Here is a 12,682-nt window from a genome sequence, read left to right on the forward strand (position 1 = left end):
GTAATGAAAGGTAATGAAAAAGTCAGAGGTAGACAAGATGATTCTGTGATGCGAGGTCAAACAAAACAAAACACTTAATAAAGGACTGTGGAGCTGGAATTAGCCAGTATTGCTGAATGGGCCACCAGTGTCACAAAAGCAATATACTCACTGGGAGTTGGGGAACGTAGAATGTCAATGCAGTATCGAGCTAACTCCTCAACACTCCCTGGAGGCTGCTTAAAAGCTAACATTGCACCTACTGAAAAAGATTTATCCTGTATTCAGCTGCTATGTGTAAAAGAAAAGATGATGCTTCTTGAGGGAAGTGGCAAAGCAAGCAAACAAAATGCCTGTCACCCCCTAAAAAGAGCTGTCTCAAAATTATAGGCTTTCCTGAATGAAGGATGCAACCAGAGGCATGGGCATCTCCATGACATCTTTCACCCCAAATGAAAATATTATTAGAATTTAGGAAAAACTTTTACAGAAAATAAGTAAAATTTACCTGATCATTCAGAGCCAGGACCAAACTATTCATTATCAAAATTCCACTTAATGCCTGGGACTAGAATATTGGGTTTACAGGGAAGAGGCTGTAGGAAACCCTACCACACTGCCTTCATTCTGCACCTCCCTGCCAGGGAACTTGTTGGTGGAGATTATTGTATTTATCATTTGAATTAAGAAGAAACTGCAGTATCTTTCTGGCTTGGACTATGACCCTCCTGTGCTAGGTATTTTACAAACAAAAATTAACAAGACACTCCCTGTCCTCAATCACTTTTAATCTTAAAACAGATAACAGATGGATACAGGCAGATGGCAAAGAAAAAAATCGTGACTAGATCTGATCAAGAATGTTTTCTCATCAAAACCATGGTGATTGATAAGCTCTCCTTCAAAGAATTTGGATTTGACAGTCTTGAGAAAACTTTCGATGAAAAGTAAAGAACAGAATTTCCAGTCAAGGTAAGGGAACCAGCAGAGAATAATAATGAGGTTGTCACTTAAGTGGGCTGTAGTAGATCAAAGTTTAAGTGTTTTGTCTGAATTGGATATGATTTAAATCAGGCTTTCATACTTTCTGTGTGAATACTACCCTTTAACTTCATCTGGAAGAAGGCCCTGCTTATTTTAAATACACACACACATATATATGCGTATGTATATATACACAGACACACGCACACACATACACTGATGAAAAAGTCTTAGATTTGTCTCAGTGTAGAACAAGACTCAGGTTTTCTTGAGGAAACCACTTCCATTTTATGTGTAACCAAAGCTAGTACATGGAGAAGAAAGATGCAGGCAGGGAAAGTATAGCAATAAATTACCTGAAAGGCGAATATTTAAGTTTTGATCACTAACTTGGCTTCAGCACTAGTCTCAAACTGGCGTAAATTGTTGTAGCTCATCCAGCTACAATGGAGATGTTCCAATTTAAATCCTCAGGCATGGTCTTGGGGTCCACACTTAAATTTCTTTTGAAACATTGGACAAGAAGGTAGACTTGTAGTGAACCCTTACAGAGGAGTGAACTGTGGACTGTGTAAGGGACTTTCTTATGGATCGCTGTTATCAGAAGGGCGGAAGACTTCCTTCTGCTTTTTCTTCCTTCAGTTCTTCATCTCAAAAGAACATTATGTTTCCTCTTCTGAAAGGGACCTTCAACAGTTTTCAGTAGTGCCTCCTGAGTGTCCTCCATTCACAGCATTACACCGAGGAATTTAAACCGAGATGGTAAGAGGATGGCTTAGAAATGGGAAAAACGTTGCGTGCCATAGAAGAAATTATCTTTGTATTTAAAATTGTGTAAGAAAACTGTTTCTGTAACCTTCAGAGGGTGAAATCTCTGATGAACCAATATCAGACACCCAGTTAAAATGTTTAGCTTAACATGAAATAACCTCTCAAGTAATAATAATAACAACAACAACAACTTTATTTTTAGGATGTGTGCCATACATTGCTAAGGATGGAAAAAAAGAAACAGGGATCTCCCTGTCTCATCCCCTACAATTACCCAAAAGTAAAGTTATTTTAAGGCAAATTTTAAGCAGGAAATTTCATTTACATATAAATGTACATCTTATTCAGCACTAAACTGGCAATATCAAAGCTAATTGAGGGTAAGTACTAATTGGAAGTCTGATTTGCATAGTTTAACAGTGGAATAGTGTAAATATATGTTGAGATGCAAAATATAATGTGAATCTTAATTCAGTACTGGTATCCCTTTCATTGGTATATGGTTACAATCAATGAATATATCAGTGTTCCTTTTGTTTTGTCATATTGCAGTATTTTGTGTAAAATTAATTTTAGTACATTGAAGCTCCCGTAAAATAGTTTTATTCCTATTCATTGTGATTTTTTTTGAATGAAAACAAACATTTCCTGGCTTAGATTAGCTATATTTCTTACATATTTACCATGTTCAACATTTTATCGACTTAAAAATGTTGCTTGAATTTACTTCGTGACCTAATGGGTCACTTCACCATGAACAGTCATGCACAAGCTCGTGGAAATTTAATCCAAGCTTTGAATGACATTGTTTTGAACAAGAGTGTTTTCTTGCAAACCAGTTCTACTTCTGTAAGGTAGAATAGAAATAGAAACAAGAGTGAATCTTTTTATTTGTTTGTTTTATTTTGTTTTTGTCTTAACCACAGTGGAACAATCAGTAGTAAACAGTGAAGCTTTCTCCCCTAGCAGAGTACAAATTATTCATTAAGATGTCATAGCTGGTTTTTTTTGAGAAATCCATTTTTTGTGTTTTTCAGGCTAAAATGCGATTTGCCTCGTCGTACCTCTGTTTTTATTCAGTGTTTAAAAGGTTGTGGTTTGATAGGAAACTTTTTTTAGTTCTTAAAGATTTATGATTCTGTTTTAAAGATTATAAAAAATATTCTTGTTGCAATGAAAAAAAAAACCAACCCTTTCAGTCTTTATCTGAATTTAATTATCCCAGTAAGAAAAGCTTTAATTTTAACATTTCCTTTTAAGGACTGAAGTCTGTTTCTGTAATTTAGAAGTATGTCTTGTGAAGTAAATTAAAAACACCGTCAGTGTACAGAAAGAGGCACATAATGGGGAATGTAGGCATTTTTCCTATGAATTTATTCTCTGAATTTTGAATTGCTACTAATTTCCTCCCTATAAGATTGGAAATGGGAATAATATAATATCGTCTTTTCTCCAGGGCAGCCATTTAAATGCTGTTAGCAGGCTAAGTCATGTCTAAATACTTAACAGAAAGTAGAAGGAAAACATTGTGCTGACTAGAAGTAAAGATATTTAGTGATAACATGAGAAAAGACTTTAAAAGAAAAGTTTAACTCCTGAAAAAGAGAGGCTTTGGATTTTTGGAAAGAGCTAATCATGGGAACTTAACTAAAAAGTGACCTGAGTTTTATAAAGGAAGTCTTGATTGACCTGCTCCCTCTCCACGTCATGGAGTCTGTCTTGCTTTCCCTCTTTCTCCATTCAGTTTCCTTCTGGCCCTAAAGCATGCCTCTCTCTTTATGTATCCTGCCTACATTTTTTTGAGACTTGAGATCCATGTAAGTTATCCCAGGTGACACTTAACTTACAGATAATGGTCAAAATCAGACAATATTAATAAAATTATTCTTATTAAATAATATTTATTCTGCCTCTGGAGAAACTTCTTCACAAGCTCTTCTTGCAGACAAATTGGGCTGGACTGGTTTCCTTAGTGTTCAGCCAATTTTTTTCCCCTAATATCATCATCACTGAGTGAGAGCCATGAAGTTTGATGACCCTCCATTGTCTTTTGGTCTGGGACTTACATATACCCAGTCCTACACACAGTGGCACATTTTGGGATACAACAATTTATGACTTGTACATTAGAAAATTCCCTGAACTGTCACAGAAGCGATCCCTTTCCTATCACAGTTAAAAATAAAATAAAATAAAATAAAAATGCATTTCTAGTAAATCTGAAGGCTTAGCTAGTGTATTTGGAATAAAAACAAAACTGCTATGATAGTTTTCCTTTGACTTTATGGCAGTATGAGAAGGATTAATGCACTGTATGAGCATACTGGATGATAATAAAATAGAAGAATTAAAATCACTTCAACACATTGTGTTGAAAAGATCAACCTTTGAAAATAAGTAAAAATTCAGTCTTAAGTATCGGAACGTATGAGTAACTTTTCCTAAGAAAAGCTACTTTTTAAAATGCTCATTATCAGGGTGTAATGGGAGCAAGCATTGCATTGCTAGAGATAACATGTACAGAGGGACAAGAAATTGAAAAGGTGGAGAAAGTCTACAGGAGGTTAAGGGCGGGGAAGATGATCCATCTATCATTTCTGCCACAATAAATCTTCCTTTTTTCAGAGAATAGTGTGACCCCAGAACAATGAGAACAAAATTGCTCTGCTATGCTATTTCCAGTGTCTTAGTATCACAATGGAAGTCTTACTGATCGTGAACAGATCATATTTTCTAAGTGTTTATTGTCACAGGAAACATGATTCCTGTGGTTTAGTACAGGGTGCGAACATTTCTATTTCTGGCAAATAGCAAATCTCTCAAACAAGGATTGTATTTAATATAAAACTCAACAATAAAATAAAAAAAATGAAATGAAAGATGCAAGATCATCTCTTTAGCCAATAGGTTTCTATTATTCATCACATCAGAAGGTAAGTCTTCTGTGTCATTTTTTCAAATAGCAACAACAGAAACTAAGAGCGAAGAAACACCCAGGCACTTCAGTTGATGTAACCATGAAGATGGCAGTGCGCTTTGAAAAATAGTATGCCATCTCAGTCTGGAGGTGACAGACTCTGAATGTGGAATGTATGAAAGAAAATGTGTTATGGTGATAGTACAGATGTGCATAAATGGCATGTATGGATTTGTGTTTCTCTGAAGAACAGTATAGAAAATGAAGCACAATTTCTTTTCAAAACATTATTTTCACAGAAAATCTAAGAAGCTGAGCGGCATCTTGTTTTGATAGGGAAAATACGTATACATGGCACATAGTATATTAGAAGTCATAAATACCATCACTGCTGATCGTAATTAGTATTGAAAGACACACACAGATCTAAAAACTTGCATTAATCTCCTTTTCTAAATGCTAGTAGTTGCTCTGTGCTTAATTAAGAGGTAGGATAATCTTGTCTTTATGGCTAGGCTGGAACTGAGTAGGTATTTGAGTCCTGATTCTGCCACATGCTTCCTTTATGATGTTAATCAGAATGCTTTTATCTCTATGTTTTATTTGAAAATTGGACATAACAGTTCTTTTGCTCACAAAAGCAAATATTATATCTTGTGCTAATTTTATAGTGAACATTTATGGAGTAAAGCAATTTTATTTCCACTGTACATGAAACTGGGGAGACAATGATTTTTGACTATTGGCCGATTTAAAAAAAAAAAAAAAAAAGGTTGGAAAAATAATATAAAAAAGTGTAAAAGCTCAGCAAACAGTTGAAAGAGAAGCCTGTTCAGAAAACTGATAAAAAAGATCATAGCAGAGAAGGCAAGAAAAGGCCAAATTGTTTACCTTTTGAAAAAGGTATCTTTACCTTGTCTTGATGTCCAAGATATTTCAGATTGCTCTTTAATTTGTAAAAAAGGGATAAGCAGATACAGTGAGTGAAAGCCAAAAATGGACCAATTCAGAGTGGAAATAAAGGGAATATTTTGAAAACACCAGAAGGGTAATCGTTACGGACAGATTAGAATTTCTATCAACTGTAATCTTTTAATGAAGGCTAAACAATTTTCTGAAAGATATTTTATAGCTCAGCAGAAGTGACAGACTTGATGCAAAAATTATTGGTCTGCATCACGAAGAAGGTCAGTCTAGACTGTCCCAATAGTTCATTCTGGCCTTACAATCCATAATTCTATGAATTAATGTTTGAGTCAGGCTGATACCATAATGATGGAGGCCATAGAAGCATGTAAGTTATGCTAACTTACTACAGTCTTGGAAACGGAAAGGCAGAGAGACCGCTTCCAGAAAGTTATCTATGAACAGATCATTGCAATATTTTTCACAAGTTAATTCTGTGAAGGGCATCTTATGTTCTGTAATGACAAGTTCTTGTGCATGACTGTGAATCCATCTGCTTTCTTCTGTGGGTTAGCTGATGAGAGAAAATTGGATTTGTTGGTACAGCGGGTTATGTCTTAGATGAGTGGTACAAAAATAGGTCACAAAACTGAGAACTAAGCTTGCTTTTTTTTTTTTTTTTTTTTTAATCCCCCCTGATTATTTATTTGCAAAGAATGAACTGCGTAAATTGCCTCCTCACAGATTTGGTCATGTTTACTAAATAATTTCAAAGGAAAGGAAAAAGTGTTGTCAGTGCTAGATGCCCTGGATGGAGATGTGGGAGAATGGCCTTTTTCGTAGTGTCCAGGAGCTCAGCTGTTAAAAGAATTCACCTGGAATATGGCAAGTCTGAGATCCTCCTGCCTGGAAGAATTTGAGTTCAAGTCTCTAACCTTCCAGGGAAATGACCTAACCAGCAGGTACGAGGATATTCTGGTAGTGCAGAGACGGAATCAGCTCCAGGTGAGCTTTCTGATTATCTGGTTCTCACTGTCTTGTTTTGCTATTAATGGATATTTAGGAAGGAGAACTGAAAGTCTTGCTTAAGTGTAGCTTTTCTGTCAGGGGCATTAGGAGGTAGGAGAAATTAATACCATTTTCTTCTAGCAGTAGAGATAGCTATGGGTTTCCTGTGCTCCTGTGTGCTTTAGCCATGCACCATTATATATAATTGGATAAGTAGCTTCCCTGGAAATATTGTGAATCTTAGCCTCCTTTTTCTTTTTTTAAGCTTTTCTTAAGCTATTACTCCAACACTTTGTTTTAGGAACGGAATGTTGCATGTAGGGTGAAAATGATTTGTTGAATTATTTTGCTATCTCAATGAGAAAAAAGGAAATGATTTAAAACCCATTTGATCCAAAAGAATATATTGTTTCTTTTTTTCAGGTCAGCAAATGAAGCAAAAAATGAAAATATTTTTATAGTTCTGTGGTTTCCAGGCATGGTGAAGATGGAAATAGTCAAATAGTTGCTGTTAAAATTCAGAATGTTAATAGTCCTTGTGTCTGTACAGACACTGACTTTACTGGGATTATTTGCATGCTTAAGTATCTCACTAAATCAGAACAGAATAGGCTGGAGTTGATTTTGGTATTGTATTATGCTGAGATAAATAATGATTTGGGTGAAAATAGTGTATTAGTGTAATGAATCATATCCATAATATTTTTAAATCGATTTTTTTTTTTTTAAAGAAAATCCATGGCAGAATTGGACATTTATTCAGGAAAATGGCTCTTCATCTTGCGCCTATGAGAAGCCACAGTTTAACATACAAATATAGGAAAAAAATCAATGCCTTTTTCTGAGTTTCTCCCTGTTTCAAGCCCTTGCGCAATGAAGGTCACATGCACCTTCATTCATCCCTTATCTTCTGACATTTTTCAAGGCATACCTTGTGTTCAGTGTTAATGCCTGGAGCATTGTATGTCCTTAGCACATCCTTCAGGACAATATACAACTCTCTTATCTTCCTGAATTCAGAGACATGCACTGCAGTTTGAGAGGAGGCTGAAAGCTCAGTAAAACAAACGGTCATATAAGGTTAGATACCTTTCGCATTGGTTGTCTTTTCTCTTGACCTAGGCTGCACATTTTCTTTTCTTGTTTCCCATCTGTGTGTTACACACTTGGAATTATTTTAAATCTTACTGTTTCTAGAAGTTAAAAGCACAAAACTTAAGACAAACATGTAAGCTAGAATGCACTTTGCATAAAGTTTGGATGACTAATATTCATCTATAGAGTAGTACAAGTGACTGTTGTTTGCAGTAGAAAAAGAGAAAAAAAATCAGGTCAAACACAATTTCTCCACTCTGAGTGATTAGTAATATTAACATTAATAATTTAAGTACAGTTTTAAACAAAACCTGATTTAAAACAAAACATTGAAATAAGTAAAATTGTTGAAAATATGTAAAATATTTTCAGAGAAAGATATATTTTCTTGAACATATTTCACATAAGTTCAAGAAACGTTTTAGTAGATTTGAATCTGTATTGGGCTGTCTTTGGTGTGGGTGGAAGGAAGATTGCATGTATGTGTTGCAGCAGGTCAACAAGAACTGAAGGTGTCAAATTGACGGCAAAAGTCACGTCAATTACTTTAAACAATATATCTCAAACTATGAAAATTGGAGACCCTACTATTTTTAGGAAACAAATTTTCCCTGCAAGCCTTATGTGTTCTTTTATTTATATTTTCTAACATATCCTCACTAACACACACACACAGATTGTTCATGTCCTTCTATACTTCAGAATATGTTACTTTAAGCAGCCTATAACAGATGTAAAATCTAGGCAAGATACTGCATTATTCATTCCAGTCAGATTGAGTTATTGATTACAGCATTTTGAGGTATTCCTGCACTTGCTTTTTTTTCTTCTCCCTCCTAGACTGATAATCTAGAAAATGAAAATGAACAGGGAAAAATAAGAGCATAGTCTTCGTTCCATTTTCATTTCTTTGTTAAATTCAATAACACATTAATGAGGCCTTTGTTTTTCTTCATAGCATCACCATTTCCATATCTTCCACATGGTCATCCCTCAGAGAAGCCTGGCTGCATGCATCGTGTCAACCCTTGGCTTGATACAAAAGTGCAGAATTTTCATTTATAGAGGCACAGCATTTTTTTCCTTCATAAATGCCAAAACTGAATGAAAAATACTCCTTAGAGAATTAGAAAATAATGAATGATTGGCATTTGGTGTACAATTTCTTATTCTAGTGAGATTTTGGCATGCCATTCACTGGGAAATTCAGAGTATTGAATGACATCCACATTTACCAGATGGGCTGTCAAGGCATACTATGTGTCAACACCTTTGCAGAATATCACTTGAAGCCTAATTCCTCTTCTTTATGGGCATCCGATTTGGTGTTTCTGAATAAGGTATTATATGTATTTTTTTCCCACTCTAAAGCTGTTCATGTTACTAAAGCTATGGCTTGGTCTCTTCACCCACAAAGGGTATCTGTGTGGGGGAACAGGAGTTAGGGGATATACATGGGAGCGCACATGCACCGAGTAAGTGATAGAGTATGCTTAATTCTATGAGGTTCTCTTGCGCTTTCTCACATGTTGGTACCTTAAGGCAATATGGATCCTATGGCGTCCAGTAACTAACAGGAATTGGATCAAAGTCCAGCTGGTGGCAAGTTAAAAGTTATGTTCCTCAGGAGTTGATACTAATAAAGGGCTACGGTTGTTTAAGTATTCAGTAATGACCTGTTTGTTGGGATTAAATCCTCGGCAAGTTGGTGGATGGCACCAAATGGGGTGGAATAGTTGATCTGCTTCATAGCAGAACAGGGCTGCCACTCAAAAAGATATGAACAGGATGAAAAAATGGGCTGACAAAAACTTCCATGAGGTTCAGTAAACACAAAACCACCATTCTGCGCGTGGGATGTAACAACCCTAAGACGTGGTACAGGAAGGGTGTTGTCTAGCTAGAGAACAGCTCTGCGTGGGTGCTTTGATGACATAGTCCCTAGTGTGTGTGAGAGAGAGAGAGATGGGTACTGAGTTTCTAGTACTTCTTACTTTGTGAATATCAGTGGTCACCAAGAGGTGATATTAAGTACAGGTTGGTGTTTGAAATACATAAATGGCGATTAAGGTTTCATCATACCAGTAATTTCCAGCATATTACAGTTCTGGAGAGAACCACAAAATCAAGTGCAACTATGTTATTCCAGATATACAGTGCCTTCTGTGTTCATTACAACAGGATAGATCACAAATGAACCAGTTTCAACCCTCTACTGTTATGCTTTCTGTAAGTTTTCTTTGCTGTCTAAGCAATACTTTATTTGTTGCAATGTAATCCCTCTGCTTGTTGCCCTTATTCACCACAGCCTGGAGAGCGGGTAGAATTCTCCATTTGATTTTTTCTTGTTAGCTGTGTTTCTCAGTCTCTGATCATTTTTTTTCTCACTTCTAGATTCTCTCAAATTGGTTCATGTCTCTCCAAGTGTGTTGCCCAAAAGTGGACTTAAATTAACTGAGGACTTGCGAGTGCTGAGCTGAGCTGAGCTGAGAGATTCCTTTCTGTATCCTGCAGGTCATAGTTTTGCTTATAATCCCACTATGGTGTTTCCCTTTGTGCAACACCTAAGTGGTGATTCATGTTCAGCTTGCAATCCACTATAACTCCCAAATCCCTTCATATGATACTGCTATCCAACCACTTTATTATGTGGTGATTTATCTAGATTTCTGAATAACAGAGTAGTAGTAGTGGTGAACCCAGCTGCCTGGAACAGGTTTCATTCTTGGCTGCTGACCATCTAAATAAATATCTTTAGAAGGTTGTACCAGCTGCTTGTTAGAGCAAATAGCCAAGAGCCAGGAAAATTCTGAGATCAAATCCTAATTAAACTGCTGACTTGCTGCATGACCTTGGGTGGCTACACTCTTTGTGTAGCCATGAGCCTCAAATCAAAACCTCTCAGCTGAACTTCTCTCTGAAGACAGATTAAAAAAAATGTACAAAACAGAACGTATGTACATCACCAACAGTAACATTCTGTTTGTATTGAACTTCTAACCTGACCCCTGACACTTAATGCAAAATACATCTGCGCTTTCTTATATTCTTCTTGTTCTTATTTGTTTATATGGGTTTGTAGCTGCATTGTGATTAACATAGGTACATCTGCACAGGATTATCGAAAGCAGGTTTTTAGAGATCTGACTACCTATTTTATCATACAGAAATGTGGAAGGTTTTTTTTGTGCAGCTTGTGTAAGATGATGCATTTTTGTGAGAAAGTGTATTTGCTATAGTGTTCTGTGTACGAGCTTCAACACAGAAGTTTACTGCTAGGCACTACACTAATAAACACTAAGTTGTTAACTTAAGTCATGCTGGACTTAGGCTGTATGCAGAAGGCTAATGAGTTCAGGGACAGCAGGGAAGGAAATGGGGATGAATGACCAACGTACTAACTGCCTGTGAAACTTGAGGTCTAGTAGAAAAACAAGGGGGAGGATATGCAGTTACAAATGTGAAAAATCAAAGCACATCTTTGCATATAGTTTGCCAGGGACCTTGTCTGGAATGTGTTTTAAACACTAACCATTCATCCAAACAAAACCGTAATATGCCAATTCGCACAAGCACCAGTTGATACATTTGGCAGCTGAACAGATAGGAAATCTCTGTGAAGTTTGCAGGATTCCCAGTCACAAGGGAGTACCAAATGGAGGCACATCTGCCTTACTGTAACTTGGTCCAGCTGAAGCCCTGCAGTGTGACCCAGCTGATGAATGTATCTGGCTTGGTAGCACTGCACTTCCCAAGCTTGAAGGAGACGTTTGCTGTCATATGGTTGGAGAGCTTACAGACGTGCCCCAAATGGTAGCCAGCCAATGTAGTTTTAAAGGTCAGACCGTTTTCAAGAGCCAAATCCTACCGTGCTGGCCTCACAGCATTGTTGCATGTGCGGTACCCTCTCATTAAGTGTAAGGCAGATAACTATGGAAATAGGTGTGCACCACTGAAAGAGCACTAATTAAGCTTATTATTTACCACACTAGGGATTAAGAAGTAAACGAATAAATAAGATGTGCTACCTTAACAAGATTTCTCAAATGATATAGAAACACAGAGAAGGGAAATGAGAACAGAGGAGGGTCAGAGGAGGAAGACGGGTGGGAAGGCATGCACTGTTCTTTTCTTAGGTTTGCAGTTGCCAGAGGTGGTTGGTTGGCTGGTTAGTTTTTGGCAGGGGGAGCATTTTTGTTTTCATGTGTTGACTGGTACCTAGTAGTTATTGTCGTGATGCTGATAAAAGCTATGGGGTATTCAAGTAATGCTTGGTATATCTTTACTACATACTGCAAGGAAGATTGGAAATACTCCAGTTAGCTGTAAACAATCTGGTTTTTTAGTGACAACTAAGGGTCCACTGGGCCAATTTATTCTCCAGTTTCAATATATTTCGAGCTGCTTGGGGAAATCTGTATACTGGGGGATTCTGTGCTATATAGATATTTCCCAGACTAGTTGGTTTAACAGCAGAGTCATACAAGGGTTTTTTGAGTGTTAAATGTAAAAAGGAATCTCTGCTGATCTTGGTAATTCTGCCATGGATATAATGTTGTACAAGTTTTTCTTCTAAGATAGAATGGAAGAATTGAATTTTGAACTACACCTGCGTATCCTGCTGATCATGAGCTAGGAAAGCATAAGCAAAGTTTGTGCAAGGGCAGGACTTCTGCTCAGGTGCTGATAGGAACACTGTTATTCTGGAACTTCACAATTAAAATATAGTTCAGTTACAAATATGAACACAAGTTACATACTACCTAGAGTGTTGCATATGAGAGTTAGGTATTTGGAGATGAGGTTTTCAAAAATAGAAGAAATAAAAATGTAAGTGCTTATATTCTTTAATACTAGGCATGGCAGCGTTTGATGTGATTTCTCAGCTTGTGGATCCTTAGGAACTGCAGATGAGTTTCTCATCACCTCTACAGGACCTTCACTACCTTTTTTGTCCTCTGATACCTGAATCTCCTCTACTTCCATCAGTCGTAATCATGATGCAATCGTGATCTCTCTTCT

The 12,682-nt window shown here is 36.8% G+C and overlaps 1 long non-coding RNA gene across 1 annotated transcript in view; it reads left to right on the forward strand.

Moving 5' to 3' along the window:
* Positions 1 to 12,682, forward strand: part of LOC103917655 — a 15,413-nt gene that overhangs the window by 1,456 nt on the left and 1,275 nt on the right. Inside the window, exon 2 of the long non-coding RNA XR_663637.1 lies at positions 1,515 to 1,518. This is a non-coding gene — a long non-coding RNA (uncharacterized LOC103917655). The remainder of the gene's footprint in view (positions 1 to 1,514; positions 1,519 to 12,682) is intronic.

Source organism: Pygoscelis adeliae, unplaced genomic scaffold, assembly GCF_000699105.1.
Source record: "Pygoscelis adeliae isolate BGI_AS28 unplaced genomic scaffold, ASM69910v1 Scaffold136, whole genome shotgun sequence".
In the NCBI taxonomy this organism is placed as follows: Eukaryota; Metazoa; Chordata; class Aves; order Sphenisciformes; family Spheniscidae; genus Pygoscelis; species Pygoscelis adeliae.